Raw genomic sequence first — 13328 nt, 5'->3', positions numbered from 1 at the left:
TCTGGTCCTGTGAGTCATGGTTGATGCTGCTGATGAATCTGCAGTTACTGTCCTCTGCATGGCTTCGCTCAGACTTGAAAACAGCTGTTGTCAGGTTTTTGTTTTGTGTTTATCAAGCCAATACCCTAAAGGCCACTTTCCCTCCAGGGCTGTTTGAATCCTGTCACTTCTCTAGTGAAGCACAGAGCTCAAGAATCTGTGCATGCACTGATCTTGCCAGCACTGTCCCACTCCTTCATCACCACCTGTTCCTGTCACCTCTGCCTTCTTTCTCACGTGAAACCGCCATCCCTGGGACTGGTCAGATGGCTTCCTCTCAGACATGGCTGTTCTAAAACCTTTTCTCAAGTAATAGATGCATGTGGTTAAAAAAAAAAAAATCCCTCAAAATACAAAAATGCGGGTCTTTCACATCCAGCCTTAAATGCCCCTGTTTTCTTCCACAGAGGCAGCCGCTCCTCAGTTTCTTGCGTGATCTTCTGGAGTTGTCTACAGCATGCCTTCCCTGCTTCCCTGTGTTTTGAACATAAAGGGCAGGGTACCCTCTACACATTGAGTCTTGTTCTTCTGAACAGTTTCACTTGAATGTCTTTCCTCATCTGTCCACTGCCCAGCTACATACAGCAGAGGGCGCCATTTGCCCAGAGCAGCCCAGGAGCTTGGGCTGGATAATGCAGGGCAGAAACCCTGGCTGTACAGAGCTTTCTTGAGACTGGGACATCCACTGTGGAAATGAAACATGACCTCTCTAGGATGGGCATTTAGGTGGTTTTCATTCCTAAAAGTTTGGTTTTATTTTTTAAATAACAATTGTCCTCAAAATATGATTCTTAAAAGATTAGAATTTTTAGTGACTTATTTTCATCAAGTCACAGTTATTTGGTACTGGCAGCTCCACAGCCAGGGAGCATCTAACTTGGTTTTGTTTCATCTCTCTGTAGGCCCTTTGTCACTGGAGGGAACCAGAGACAGCCGACACTTCACCAGCTTGAGTCATGCGCTACAGACACAGTGCTGTATCTCTCCTCCCACCAGCCGGTCAGGCCAGCAGTACAGACCCTACAGCTTCTTCACTAAATGTAGGTAGACTGGCACACACTTCCACTTCCTGCAACAGGAAAGTAGGGGTGCTTTCCTATCTTAATTTTCCTTCTGTCATAAACGAATTAACATTTTAGTGATTATTCAACTAAAAATGCAACTAGAATTATCTCATGTGCTACAGCTGTATTTGGAGAGCACTAGTTTATCTGAGCCCTTCATTTGGGGCACCCAAGGCCTAGAAGTATTGAATTGTGCCCCAGATACCCTGCTGATTTAGAGTCACACCAAGAAGGCCCTTACTGTTTTTAGCTGGGCCTTTGCTAGGACATATCATTTGGAGAAGTTCAAGAGACGTCACTACTGAGACCTGAGTTGTGATTGGCAGACATCAGGGAAGCACGTCTACTTACTGGTCAGGGACTTACTGGGATTTAATGTTAGTTATCTTTTGTGGAAACAAAGTGGAATTGTCTCCTCTTGTGTTTTCCAAATGTAATCATGTTTTATGTTCACTGTATGATTTTATTTTATTTTCATTACCTCAGTGACATGGATGAAGCTGGGCTTTGTGGCCTTTCTTATTCTTAGGAGAGTGTAGATCTTTGCTTTACAACTACAGAGTTTTTAAAAACCCCGTTTCCTTACAGTGACAGCAGATGAGCTCTGGAAAGGTGCTTTAGCAGAGACTGGTGCTGGGGCAAGAAAAGGAAGAGGCAAAAGAAGCAAAAAAAAGAGAAGGAAGGATCTGAACAGGGGTCAGGTCATTGGTGAAGGTAAACGTGTTTGGTTGTTTTGACAGTTTTCAGATTTGGTCCTGAACTTGGGGTGGGAAACTGATGATCTTGGGAAGGGGAGAAATAGCAAGCAAGCTGGGTCTGAGGGAGGCCTGGGGGGGCCCAACGGCAAACTTTGTTCTAAAAAGAGTCTATGTGCTTTTAAAGTGTTTTCCCCCGATTTTATGGATATTTGGCAAACTGGAAACATTCTCATTAAGTGCATAAGAATCCATGGTTTAGAGTCCAACCAGGGGGCTTACCAGCTGCCCCAGAGTGTCACGTACTCCATGGGGCACAGCTGTGATAGGTCCTGTGCTGCACACAGCCCAGTGCAAGCAGGTGGAGCTCGCAGAGAGCTGGCAGGCTTCCCCTGCCCAGAGAAGACAGTGACCAAGAGCAGATCTGTAGTCACAGGGCCTGTTGCCGCTAATCAAGTGGGCCGCTGTCACACAGAAACTGCCCTGGACAGCGCATGGTTGGACAGGCCCAGCTGTGTTCCGGTAAAACTTTATTTACAAATCAGCTGGTGGGCCGCACTTGGCCTTGGTCCTTCACGTGCTGATGTGATTGTTTATACTTGTGCTTTTGAAAGGTGAACTTGAATTGGCTTATTTTTACTGTTGTGCAGACTCATCGCTTTTGATACTAACAACCTTTCAGAAATAAAGGAAGCACCTTGTGCTGCACTTCTAAGATTGCACATCTGCTTGGGTGCTTTTACTACTTGTATCTTGTTTTAGTTTTTAAGCATTTGTTATTTATTTTTAATAATGCTAATAATAATAATAATTATTATTATTATTTTTGAGACAGGTCTTGCCATCTGGTCTTGCCAGGCTGGTCTTGAACTTGCAGGTTAAAACCTCCCTCCTGTCTCAGCCTCCCACCTAGCTGGGACTGCTCACATGCACCACTGTGTCTGGCTATAATTTATTTTTTCAATTATAAAAATCGTATGCATACCTTCTCAGTAAAAACGCAGAGTGTAGAGAAAACTAAAAGCCCCTGATGTCCTTCCTGCCATCCACATTCCCATTGTCTCCCCTGAGGGGCCACTGGTCTCATATTGGTATTTCCTTCAGTTGTTTTTGTGTGTGCTGGTGCGCGCTTTTGTATCAATTCCCTAAAAGAAATAGATATCGTCTTTAAAAAGAAAAGAAAAGAAAAAGATAATTATACTATATGGTACATTCAATTGTATAATCTGCTTTTTTTTTTTTTTTTTTTTTTAACCCAATAAGAGGTCTCAGGGCTGGACATGGTGGCAAACCCCTTAACCCCAGCGACTGGGGAAGCTGAGGCAGGAGGATGACAAGTTTCAAGGCCCGCCTCAAGAATTTAGTGAGACCCTGTCTCAAAATAAATAAAAATGGTTGGGGATGTGGCTCAGTGGTAGAACGCCACTGGGTTCAATTTCCAGAACCAAAAGTAATAATAATAACATGTCTTAGAAATCATTCCACATCAGAACCTGGAGAGCAACGTTTTTTTGTTTTTTGTTTTTTTTAAGAGAGAGAGAGAGAGAGAAATTAAAATTTTATTTTTTAGTTTTTGGTGGACACAACATCTTTATTTGTATGTGGTGCTGAGGATTAAACCCCGCGCCGCGCGCATGCCAGGCAAGCACACTACTGCTTGAGAGCCACATCCCCAGCCCGAGAGCAACAGCTTTTGATTTTGTGCAGGATATGGCACCTGCTGGCTGTGCGTTCAGCCATGACTCTGTTGCCGACCTGCATTACAGGTCGTGTTTCAGCAGACATCTTAGCGCTCACAGGCCTCACGAGTGTTTCTCTTAGTAAAAGTGAAAATGCGGTCACATGCCTGTAGGGTAGATGTGCATAAAACTGTGACAGTGCCAGGTCACCTGCCAAGTGATCGCATCAGCTCCAACTCCACAATACTGTGCTGGTGTCTGTGCACGCGTTCCCTGGCATCTTAGCAACATGAAGAGTGAGCACCTTTTAGAAGTTGTCACTTACCTATAATCTTTACCCTTCAGGACGCTCCGGCTTCTTGTGGCCGGGTCTGAATGCCCCTCTCATGAGAAATGGAGCCGTGCAGACCATTGCCCGGAGGACCAGGAGCAGGTGGCGGCTGATATGCTCCAGCAGAGGGAAGAGTGGGACTGGAAGCGGAGGATGAAAGTGAAGCGGGAGCGAGGCTGGAGCGGGAACACATGGGGTGGCCTCAGTGTCGGTCCCCCGGACCCTGGTCCCAATGGAGGTAGTGGAGGCCTGGTTTGCTTGCCTTTGGTAGAGGACGTATCGTCCTACAGTGTTTCTGAAAATAATTTTATTGTTTACTTGTCTGTTTAGATTACCCTTTCTGAAAAAAGAATTTGACCTCTTTGACTAACTTTCCACATTGTTATCCCGGTTGCATTTGTGGGACACTAGAGGCCTGTAACCAGGAAGTGTTCCTCCAACAGGATGGAAAGCCCTGGGTCCCAGTGCCTTAGCAGGTGCCTTAGACATGGTGGTGTGCATTATAGATCTGTAGGGCACAGCGTTTCCCAAACACGTGGCCTCAGGCTTGGAGTGCTGTTTAACAGCAGAGTTGAGAGACCCCAGAGAGCTATCACTAAGCCTTCGTAAAAGCAAACATGAAACAAAAACTGACGACACTTAGGCTGAATTAGAAAACAAAGCCTCCCCCTCCCCACAGAGGCAGATTCACCTGAAAATCTTGCTCTTGCCAGTGAGTGGGAGAGGAGGAAGCAAACAGGAGTTTGGCTCAAAGTAGAGGAACGGTTGGGCTGGAAGGATGGGGCGAGCGTGCAGGAGGGTGGAGGTCTGGGAGGGAGAGGACCTGCCCACGAGCCAAGTCCCCAGTAACCAGATCCAGAGTTTAGACAGACAGGCTGCTGTTAGCCAGCAGGGGCAGGGTGCAGGTTTGGGTGAGCCTGTGCAATGGGGGTGGAAAGGCGGGGAGGTCACCTGGTATCTGGTAGCTTTGGTGAGGAGTCATCAAGCCAGATAGTGGCATTGGTGAACATGGCCACCAGAATATTTCTTGATGAGAAGGTGGCACTTGGCACTGGCTTCACTATCACCCAGTGGGTGGGACCCTGGCAGTGTCCAGGAAAGAAGATTGACTCTGGAGCTGACCGCTTTCAAAGCCGACTGCTGGGTACAGAAGCTTTTATTCTGCTCTCCTATTTTATTTTGTAATTGAGATTTTCTGTAATAAGTAAAAGCAAGAGAATTGGGGAGTGTTGGAAACAGCTGTGGTGGTGAGCAGAGGCTGAATTAAGAGAACTGAAAGCTGAGGAGCCGGGAGTTCCCGAGCGGGTCAGACCCGCAGTTGAGAGTGGTGAGCGTAGGCCAGGCTCTGATCTCTCCCGGCAGCAGCAGCAGGCCACTTGTGACCAGACAGCTGCGTGGGTTCTGGCCTGGAGAGGGCGGTAGAGACAAAAGTGTAGGGATTGAGGACGTTGGCGAGATCTATGAGGAGTGAGGGACTTTGGTGTCTTTGAGGGACTTTGGTGAGAGAGGCTGTGAAGAGCCCAGAAGACCAGATGGGAAAGCAGCGAGGAAGGCTCTGGAGGTGTCGGCGCTCCAGGAACCTGTGCCTCGGGAGCCGGCAGCAGGGAGCTGGAGAGGGGGAGGCTGTGGTCAGAGAGTCATGGCTGAGCTCGTGAAGTCAGGCCAGGCAGTCCCCGTGGATGATGGGAACTGGGGCGCAGCCTGGAGAGCGGCACCAGAGAGCTCAGGTTCTTCCCATTAGAAGTCTGAGGGCACCTGGGAAAGGCTGTCACACGTGAGCAGCGTGGATGCTCTTATCTGTGTGCTTTTTCTTCTCTCCTTGTAGAGACCTATGAGGACTTTGATACCAGGATACTCGAGGTAGGCCTGCCGAGCTCAACTCCCAGGGTCCTCTGGAGAGGTTGCCGGGGTCGGGTGTGCAGGAGGAGCTGAGCAGAGCTGTGGTGACAGTGATCTCTCGGACACAGACTCAAGTTCAGGGAGGAATTAACACAATTTGAAGTTCAGTTCCTTCATGTTGGTGGTCCCAACTGCTGCCTTGGTTTGTGGGGACTATGAAATTGAGGTTTGTGAGGGGCAAATTCAGGAGCAGAATTTGGAGATTATGTTAAGTTCCTTCTTCCTGGAGCTAGAGTGTGCTATGTGGTGGCCTCTTGTGGAGCTGTACACCAGTTGTATCTAGGACACAATCAGAGAACAGGTTGGGAGGAGCAGGGGCAGGGGCAGAAAGCCTCAGGTTATGGCCAGTGTGCAGTTTGACTAGGGCAGTGGTCTCTGGGCTGCTCACAGATCCTGTATCAGGTGTGCTTGAACCACCCTTCCAGGGTGGTTCTCTGATGGCCAGTGTTCCTTGGAGCTGGCACTGTGCATTTAATCAGTGTTTCATAATGTGGAACAGAGCCGGGCGCGGTGGTGCACAGCTGAAATCCCAGTAGTTTGGGAGGCTAAGGAGGGAGGATGGTGAGTTCCACAGCCTCAGCAAAAGCAAGGCCCTAAGCAACTCAGTGAGACCCTGTCTCTAAATAAAATACGAAAAAGGGATGGGGATGTGGCTCAGTGGTCAAGTGCCCTGAGTTCAATTCCCAGTACCTCCCCAAATTGTGGAATAATTTATATATCAAATTTGTGACAAAGCCTCTCTGAATATGTATATTATTTCTTCAATATCAGTTATATTATGGAATTTTTAAAATATGTTTACAAGTATTTTATGTTGGTATCCCATTGTGTGTTATTCCCCCCACCCCAATTCTAGAGATTGAACCCAGGGCTTTGTGCATTGCTAGGCAAACACTCTGCCACCAAACCACATCCCCAGCCCTTTTAACTTTTTATTTTGAGAAGGGTCTCGCTAAGTTGCCCAGGCTGGCCTTGACTTTGCCTTCTTCCTGCTTCAGTCTCCTGAGTCACATGGATTACAGGCGTGTGCCCCTACACACACCCCAGTTCATAGCTTTTGAAAGTTAATCCCACTGAAAGAGTCTTTCATATGTAGGTTGTTTCCTATAAGATCATTCAAAAGTGTGGCCTCAGCCTCCCTTTTCCTTAAACTTCTTCCTAGGAAGGAAAGGGGACAACTGTCATTTAAGCAGTTTAGTTAATAGTTTCATAATTCCTGGCCTTTAAAATAGGCTGAAAAAATGGGAGATTTTCCTGAAGTTTATAATGAATAGGTGTTTCCAAATTCTGTATTCTTGTTTAAACCTGATCCTTAACATAGCAGTCCAGTCCTGCGAAGTTTTTTCCTTACGTTGCATTTCATCATTTCTAAGATATTTTAGTACCTTTGATACTGGAATTTGTCTTATAATCAGTGTTAAAGTATTTCAAAGTTTAATCCATAGTGTTTTCTTTCCTGTGTACATTTATTAAGATGGGGTATATTGAGTTGTGTAGTTGTAAATTCCTTTAAAGATTATCTTAGTTAACTCTCCTCATAACCCAATGAAATAGGAAGAGAAAGTCTTATTTCTATTGTGTTCCCGAAATGCTTCAGAGGGAGGGTTTGTTTGGGAAGTTTGCTTTTGTGCCTACAGACTGGAGGAGGTGCTGGGTCCTGCACCAAGCCTTGTGTGGCTGAGCCAGCAGGTCCTCGTCCTCTACCTCAGAGTTTTCTTCAGCTGTCCTATTGATGAAGCATTTTGTCTTTTAGGTCAGAAATGTTTTCAATATGACAGCCAAAGAGGGAAGGAAGAGATCAGTCCGTGTCCTGGTGGCTGTGGGGAATGGGCAGGGAGCTGCAGGTGAGTGGGGTGACGCTGGACACAAAGAGGCCTGGCTGCCCGGCTGGAAGCCAGGGCCTTGCTGCCAGTCTCACTTTTTCTACTAATAGAGCCACCTAGAGGTCTGGCCTCACAAACCTGGTGGTAAACCACGAAGCTTCTCAGAGAAAGAAAGAAAAGCTCTTAAGGCCTACATCTGAGGACTGGGTATTTTAAAGGGCTTAAGACACTATTGTATGGTGCATAATAGTGAAAACTTAGAACAAGTTCAATCGGGCCTGGTTACAGGATAGCTGTCCAATATAATATTCTTTTTTTTAATATTTATTTTTAGTTATAGGTGGACACAAGATCTTTATTTTTTATGTGGTGCTAAGGATCAAACCCAGTGCCTCACGCATGCCAGGCGAGTGCTCTCCCTCTGAGCCACAACCACAGGCCTCCAAAGTAATATTCTATAGCCATTAAAGAATTGTGAAATATTACTTACACAATAAGTAATTTTGGTTAAAAATTTGTCATGTAATCATGATTTTTTTTTTAAAGTCATTTATATGCAAGGAAAAAAACTAGAAGACTGTACACTGACTGATAAGTGTTCACTTGGGTTAGCAGGTTTGTCAGTCATTTAAATTTTCTTCTTTAGACTTTTAAAGTTTCCCTACTGAACATCTTGTTTTTGAAATGTGTTCACATAGAACTGAAAAACTGTTTGTTGCTTCCTTTTGAAAATTTCAAAGCAAAAGCAAAATACCTGATAGTGCGTTGCTGTAAGAGACCATGGTTAGCAGTTACTGTTGTCTCTTTTCAAAAATATCTTTTCTGAAATTTTGTGTCCATGTTACCTCCCTTTACCTTTTTATCAAAAGCTTAGCAGAGATCTTATTATAGCCATGAATTTGCACCTTACTCTTCTTGCTTGGTTTTGACCTCAGAGGTCTTCTGTTAGCATAAGCAGATTTCTGGTATTGGTTTCCTAGTGTTCCAGTGTGTGCATAGACATGATTTTTGACCCAATCCCTATTGTTTCCAAATTTGTATCATTTATTACAAACAACAACAATAACATTGACCTTTTTGTACATGGAGCTTGTTGAACTTTTGGAAATATAGAAATAGGAGAAATGTCTTGAAATTGCTGCCGCACTGGGTGTAAATGTCAAGTATTGCCAGATCTCCTCCTCAAAGGTTGCATCAGTTTATGTCCCTCTGTAGCACCCATCCTTGCCCTGAGTAGTATCAGACTTTACTGATTGTCAGTATGATCCCTGAAACGTCTCTCCCAGTTTACACCTGTACTTTCTAAGTTAGGAGAGTGCCGACGCCATTTTGCGTGTTCATTGGCCGTTGCGCTTTCCCTTTGGACATCTGTCAGTCCAGGTGCTTTGCCTATTTTTTTAATTGGGTGGTTTTCTTCTCTTTATTGATTGGGATTAGCTTCTTGTAAGTTAAGGACATGAGCCTTTTTTGTCTTATCATCTTTTGACTTAGTTTTGAATTTTTTTCCACATCGAAGCTTTAAAATCCACAGAAGTTTTAAACCTTAACATAGCAAATTTATCAGTCCTAGGTCACTTCTGGTTTGTGTTTTGCTTAGAAAGTCTCCTTTTGAAGATTATAAGTAAGTCCACTCATATTTCCCTCTAGGACTTCCATGGTTTACTTTGTTCTGTTTAAACTAGGAACTGGAATTCAAGCCCTTTTCATCCCAGGCCTCAGATGTCTTGCCTATTTTATTTTCCTGTGTATAATTTTAAAACAAAGTACTTTTTTCAAATTAAATAATAAATGGTGGCAGCAAATAATGGAAGCATTTCTGCAACTTGTGATAGACCTCATTTCTTAGGGTAAAGCATTTACAAATTGGAAACTATTAGGTTTATTTTTCTGGTTAATTAAAATTGAAATTCTACTGAAATCATAGTTTTACTCTATAACAATGTATTTTTCCCCTATCCCTTCTTGTCATTTTAATCTCTTTGCACAAGTGCCCCAAAACATTTGCCTTTTATAAATATAGAGCATACTTAATTTTAAAAATTGAGTATATTTCATTTTATTAGAGATTTATAAAAGGTCATGTTATGTATCTCAATGTCAAGTCTGTCGAATGCCTCAGAACAGATGAGCACATCTCTGGCTTTCTTCATGGCTGGTTGTGCAGAGCAGGTGTTCTGTGGGCAGTTGAAAGAAGGGCGTGAAATGCTGTAGAGCCCAAACTGGGAGCTGGGGAGAGGCACAGGCTGGGTCAGAGTAGCTTTCCTTTTCATAAGTTTTGCTTTTTCTTTTGAAGGTTTTGCCATTGGGAAGGCCACTGAGCGGGTGGATGCTTTCAGGAAAGTACGTGCATGTTTTTCTTTGTTAACATTTAGTAGAAGATGAAAAGCTCTGCGTTCACATGGGGGCACTGTAGGCACACAGTCACGTATCACGAAGGAATCGTCAGTGTATGTGTGATAATGATATTGTGGCTAAGTCCTTATGTTTTAAGGTGCATAGGTGGAATTTTTTATAATAAAATACTTTATAAAATAGTTTTGAAACCCAGCGAGAGATTTAGGAGAATTTGTTCCTTCCTTTCTTCAGGCAAAGAACAAAGCCATCCACTATTTGCATTACATAGAGCGGTATGAAGACCATACAAGTGAGTGTGGGTCTTTTCTTGTAAGATTTGCAGAATGCCACTGTGTCCTGGTGTGTCTGTGACATGCTCAATGGGTGTCTTTGTGTTGCTCTGACTGCATTCTTACAAATGTGCAAAATGAGGAAACAGCCTGGCCTCGGGGGCTGGCAGGAGAATGAGTGGGGTCAGCGTCTGTGTGTCCTGTGGGCTGGCTGCTTAGGGCAGCACCCAGTGCTCTGTGACTTTTGCAGACATTAAAGCCACATGCCTGACCCTCCTGTGTCTGCTTTACCCCCCAGTATTCCATGACATCTCGTTGAGATATAAGAGGACACACACATCAAGATGAAGAAACAGCCCAGAGGTAACTGGAAAGCTCTGACTCTCTGTTGAACATAAAGCAGAGAAAGCACCACAGTCCCACCCTCCCCCCTGGGGTTGTTCTCCTTTCCTTGAACTCATCCTGAGAGTGACAGATGGAAGGCCTGAATTAGGCTGAGGAAGGCTAGGCTCCTGGGGAAGAAGCCAAGGTCGGGCTGCACAGGCCCAGGCCTGTTCCCGGAGTGGCTGAGGCGGGCGGAGCAGGTGGAGGTGGTCCGGTTGGATGAGTGGGCACGGGTTGGATGAGTGGGCACGTGGTTCCTCCTGGAGCCTTTACCCAGCTGGACGGTGTTCCTTCCTGCCAGTCACGTGCTGTTCCTCTACAAGTGTCGTGGTGTTAGGCTTGTTATTTGGTGCTGGGGATTAAAGCAGAGCCCCACACCTGTGAAGCACGCGCTGTCACGGAGCTCCCCCAGCCCCTCACCATTGAGTACTGTTGAACTTCTATGATCTCTATTCATTGAGGCACTGGGTGAGCAGAAATGGCCTTTCTTGTCTTGTGGACAGGCCACAGGGAGTGTTGGTTATGGGGACAGTCACACCCAGTGCACTCTTGGTGCAGAATTCTTAAACATTTGGATTTGCATTTTGCTTGCAGTTCTGTAGTAAGAACCTGTTTCATTTGACTGTAGTTTTTTAAATCTCAGGAGTTCAGGTCAGGAGCTGGGCGCAGTGGTGCACACCTGTAATCCCAGTGACACTCAGAAGGCTGAGATAGGAGGATTGCAAGTTCCAGGCCAGCCTCAGCAACTTAGTGAGGCCCTAAGCAACTGAGCTACTGCCTTGTGCCTTCCTCAGTGCTGTCAAGAGGAGGAGGAGGGCCACCTTCATCACGGTGGCCAGAGGTGGCCTCTGAGCAGGGGCAGTGTGAGTGAGATCCTGAAGGAAGAGGAGCAGAGGGGCAGGTCTGGGAGAACGTTCCAGGCTGGTGCGTGCCCCAGGTACAGTGTGCCCTCCTGCACAGGCCATGTGAGGACAGTGCAGTAAGTGGGGTCAGGCACGGTGTGTGTGTGTGTGTGTGTGTGTGTGAGTGAGATAATGATATTGTGGGGGGAAGATCCTGCAGATGTCTTTGTTTAATTCAGAGAGCAATGGCCAGTGAGAGGTTGTGCCCCGGAGCCTTGATTTGTTGAGGATCAAACCCAGTGCCTCACACATGCCGGGCAAGCGCTCTGCTCTATAGCCCCAGCCCTGGCTTGTGTTTTTGAAGCTCTTCTGGAGGAGGGATTGCCGGTGGCCAAGAGCAGGGCACGTGGCTAGAGGGGAGGAGACCACCCCAGCACTGAAGGCCATCAGGGAGGTGAGAAAGCACTCCAGGAGCCACCAATTCAGGAGACGCTGCCACTTAGGCCAGAAGGTGTTCCCAGGAGAGGGAAGTGGTGTCACTGCCAGGGCAGCTGAGTGGTCTAGGAGGATGAGGACAGGCGTCTCCCTTGATGGTAACCAGGCATGGACACGGGAGCTGGCCTGGGCAGAGGGCCAAGAGTTTTCAGGCACTAAAGTTTTAATGTAAGTAACATCCTGGTTTCCCCCCCACTACGTTTAAGGTAGATATTCTGTTTAATTTTTGTACATACCATTGAATAAATGTCGTCCTAGAAGTCACACCAGCTGGGGGTGGTGAAGCCAAAATGTCATTCCCTAAACCCAGAGCCACACGAAAGACAGCATGCTGGCAGGTGCTCAGTCCATTTCCTGTCTCCTAGGATACGGCCTGCACTGCCACAGGGCCATCATTACCATCTGCCGGCTCATTGGCATCAAGGACATGTATGCCAAGGTCTCTGGGTCCGTCAACATGCTCAACCTCACCCGGGGCCTCTTCCATGGGCTCTCCCGCCAGGTAACCTTCCCTGGGGTTTGAGCAGGTCTGGCTGTGCTGCAGACCAAGGTGCTGAGGGTCTCCTAGGGGCTCCCACGGCCACCTGCTGCAGTGACCCCAGGGCTCTGCTGCCCAACCAGAGCTAATCTTGTTTCTCAACATCACCTCACCGAGTCGTTTTGAACCAAATCTCAGGTCCCATTTTATTTCATTCATAAATATTTCAGTGTATTTCTAAAGGATCAGAATCAGAAACCTGAGAAGTGGATCTAAAGGATCCGTTTACTTCTATGGTAGAGCGCTTGCTAGGAACACTTAAGGCCCAGGTTTGATCCCCAGCACTGGGGAAAAAAAAATGTCATGGTACCCTTACCATTCCTAAATATCATGACTCAGTATTATCAAGTATCGAATCTGTTCATTCAAATCTATCCATTCGTCCGATTTAAAAACATTTTTTTTTACACAGTTTTTGATTCAATCCCGTTGATTTGATTCAGTCCAGTTGAGAAGATGTCAGCACTTCTAAAGTTTCTCCTGTGTCTTTTAAGTCTCTCTTGGTCTGTCCCTCTCTCTTCCCCCCTTGCTGCTGTTATGTTGAAGAAGTCAGGTGTTTTGTCCCATAGTGTTTCCAGGGTTGAGCACCCGTGGGGTACTTGATGTCGTTTCCCCCCTGGACCTCCTGTGATTTGGTTGTTAGATCTCAGGGCTCCACCAGGTTCAGGCTTGGTGCTTGGCCCAGCAGGCACGTGCTTAGGGAGTTTGGAAGGCGAGGCCTGGCGTACCCCAGTTTGGGGTGGGAAGGTGGGCTGAGGCATCCCCCTGTGACAGCCACTGTGGTTTAACCACCCAGAATCAGCTGGCACTGCTCTTTCCCCCAAGCTCTCTGGTGGGTTCTGCACTCCCACCCCCACCCCATCCCTGTGGTGGTGCCTCTCACTCCTATAGCCACAGGGACCCTCGGAGACCTAA

General features: G+C 46.4%; 1 protein-coding gene across 32 annotated transcripts in view; it reads left to right on the top strand.

Annotated features, from left to right (window-relative positions):
* The first annotated feature begins 1064 nt into the window (after positions 1–1064).
* Positions 1065–13328, top strand: part of LOC144369286 (uncharacterized) — a 43113-nt gene continuing 30849 nt past the window's right edge. For 11 of the 32 annotated variants that reach the window (XM_078028686.1, XM_078028685.1, XM_078028671.1 and 8 more), the window contains exons 1-9: positions 1692–1817; positions 3823–5668; positions 7461–7551; positions 7865–7977; positions 8077–9870; positions 10117–10174; positions 10453–10517; positions 11182–11517; positions 11620–12377. The gene's annotated coding sequence lies outside the window, so the exon portion shown is untranslated. Of the gene's footprint in view, positions 1080–1686; positions 1818–3822; positions 5669–7460; positions 7552–7864; positions 7978–8076; positions 9871–10116; positions 10175–10452; positions 11518–11619; positions 12378–13328 lie in introns of those variants that run through there. The other 21 variants (XR_013428761.1, XR_013428760.1, XR_013428759.1 and 18 more) reach the window with 19 other exon arrangements.

The sequence above is a fragment of the Ictidomys tridecemlineatus genome, chromosome 12, assembly GCF_052094955.1.
Source record: "Ictidomys tridecemlineatus isolate mIctTri1 chromosome 12, mIctTri1.hap1, whole genome shotgun sequence".
NCBI classification, from domain to species: Eukaryota; Metazoa; Chordata; class Mammalia; order Rodentia; family Sciuridae; genus Ictidomys; species Ictidomys tridecemlineatus.
This window is presented reverse-complemented; position numbering and strand designations above follow the sequence as displayed.